Here is a 3,210-nt window from a genome sequence, read left to right as displayed (position 1 = left end):
ATATATATATATATATTAAGTCAGACCGTAACAAAAAAGTGCTACAGCACATAGCCACAACGGGTGAGAAAACGCAAATTTTAGTCGTAGTTTTTTGAAAAAATTATCAAAACGCAGTTTACTCAAACAAACAAAACTTTGGCCCCAAACAGACCCTAATTCACCCACCAAAATTTAAATAACATGTAAATTAATTCAAATAGTTTATTTCATCCAATATTTTCCATATTAGATCGTGGTTTGAAGCTTCCATATATACACTTTCAATATTTGAGCAAGCTATATTATAGCAAACTATAATATAAAAAAGTACAATCACAATAATTATAACACAACATAGTGTAAATTTAATAATAATAATAATAAAATGCAATGATATATAATAATCATGATGCAAGAGATTATAGCGTTAACATTGATATGCATGAGCGTGATCCCAAAAGCTACAACATATCACAATAAAAATTATCACTTTGATACAAAAAAAAAAAAAAAAAAAAAACTTATAATTATAACAATCATAATACAACATAAATGAATTCGACCTCCTCTGCTTGATCACTCGAGTATCAATTATCATAGTCACTTAATGATAATGATGTCATTTTCATCGCGTTTAATTTTTATTTATCCTGCCATAATATTTAAGATATTCATCTATGTGTATCTAATATATCAAGTCGAGAGAAACCATTAGCACAGCTCTCCCCCCGTCATTACCAACCACCTTATAGGAGCTTCCAAGACCTCAGCAAGGGCCCAAATTTTGATGATGATATACTCCACAAATACCACGAAAGATATTATTTTTTCAAGGAGTGAGCTATCTACTACTCTCATATTGTTGACAAAACAATCACATTTAGGGGTAAACGATAACATGATCAGAGTAGCCAACGGACAAAATATAAAGCTGACTCATTCAAGTCCCACCAAACCAAATATCATAAGAAACTAATTGAGAACCCCGTGTACTGCAAACGTGCAGTCAGATGGACCAGCGTTGCCAAACCAAGACCCTTCGATCTCCAGCCAAACTAGAGATAGGGCATCGATACCATAATCTCATCATAAAAAATACTTAAAATGCCTCCACTGAATCAAGGGTAAGCATGTCATTACACATATTGTACCCCATCTCTCTAAGGGGGATCATCTCAAAATTAGATAAATCCAACCGACTAAAAAATTTGATTTTTTTTTTCAACAATGCACACCGGCTTTCATGAATATAAACAACAATTCCGCACGTGCGCGTGCATGGTTTAGTAGCACTGGTCAAATAGCACATGTACTAATATTTTTTGAAAACAACAATCATGAATTGACTTCCGACATAATTGATCCACAGCCTAACGTTGAATAATGGGATCAACCTCATAAGCCGTGATAGAATTGACTTCAGATCAGATTATTCTGGATTAAACTTCTGAAAGAAAGGCGAGTAAAAGATGGCAGCTCAGCAGCTCTTAATTTCCATGCATGCAAGCAAAACCAAGTGGCCAACCAGCCCAAGTGCTTCCTTTCTACTAAAACCTTATTACAAGTCGAGCAATATATTGCTTCCAGTTTGCTTTTCTGAACAAATAAAAATTAAAGTTGGCTGGCTGCTACACTTTCGATGTCTCCATCAAGCTGAAGAGGAGAAAAATGGAGTTATTGTCTTCATTTCAGACTGTCTGGATTAAAAGGACTTGAAAGTGCCAGATCTATGGTGATCTTTGGGGACTTGTGGAGGACTTTTGGGTGGTGTTGTCTGAAAATTGTTAGTGAGGAATGACCTGCAATGGAGGTGGAGTGTAGAACTTGATCACTTTGGTAAAGTTCTTTCCTTTTCTGTTTTTCTTTTTTTCTTTTCGAGTTTTGTTGATGTGTAGGAATATGGCAATAATATGATTATAAAGCAATAAAGAAGAAAGGATTACAGGAAGTCATTGTTTTGATGTAATAGTATGAGGTTATGATTTTCCACGGACTCCATAGAATTACTTTGCATGTCATTTGTGAGGAAATATTACATATTTTAGTAAATGAAAATTGAAATACTTGACGGCCTTTGCGCATCTGATCAGTCCTTCTTATATTTGTATAATGTATGTAATTTTTTCTCTTTGTTTGTGCGGGTGAATTTATGTGAAGAGCCTAATCACACACGTGTGCATGTGAAATCGCATGGAGATACTACGAAATATAGTCAGATCAGTGTTAGCCAATTTCGACACTGATATGATAATAATCCAACGCAACACATTTTTAATGGCTGATTTGCATTTTATATATGGTCATTGGTCCACACAAAAAAAACAGGCTTCGTAAATATAAGTAGTGTCAAATATGTCAAACACAAACAACTTAGATCAGCATTAGCATTGGATGATGTCTGCATTAGACACTGGGGCGGAAGTAGAACAACTTAGATCAGCATTAGCATTGGATGATGTCTAAGGGCGGAAGTAGTCTCTTTTTATAGGGGGCGAACTGCCCACCAGACTCAACGTGGGAGGGGTCAAGGCAACAAAGGGCAACTTAATATTTCAGTATGTGTAAAGCTGATATTTCAGGATGGGTAAAATACTAATAATTCACTCATGGTTTGTCAACTCCAATGACGCTCATGCCTGCGTGAATGTTATCTACGAAACTTGCATCAATTTTTTGCACATCATTATTTGCATCAATTGATTCTGTCAGAGATGTTAATTAATTGCCAGAAAGTATCAAAAGTTTCTATCAGAGAGATCGATTAGTTTGTACATTTTCATAAAATAAGAACAATAAAGATAATCATCTCATTCAACTCAAATTGCACAAAGGCTATAACAGCATGGCCTTTCATTCTCAAATGGACGATCAAAATTAATCTAAATTTGCTATTTTTTTATCAAGACGTTCTTTTATTGAAATAATTTGTCGTTACCATCATTATTAGAGGAAAAATAAGTCAACTCCTTGGTAATGGAGGTAGATCATCACCCATCTTATTTTTTGTTGCGTTCATCGCTTTGACTTTTGTCTGTAACTAGTCGTCGCTTTGAATTTTGACAACAACAAGCCGTCTCTCCCTATCTCTTCCTTCTTGAAAATTATTATGTACGACATGGCGTCCGCACCTGCAGATGCCTAATAGAAGCAGAGAGGGGGCAGGATCCCTTCTTCTTCTTCTTCATTAGATTCATATTAGGATTAAAACTATTACTATTATTCTATCTA

This window comes from Phalaenopsis equestris, unplaced genomic scaffold (genome assembly GCF_001263595.1).
Source record: "Phalaenopsis equestris unplaced genomic scaffold, ASM126359v1 Scaffold000090, whole genome shotgun sequence".
In the NCBI taxonomy this organism is placed as follows: Eukaryota; Viridiplantae; Streptophyta; class Magnoliopsida; order Asparagales; family Orchidaceae; genus Phalaenopsis; species Phalaenopsis equestris.
Note: the sequence above shows the minus strand (reverse complement) of the source record.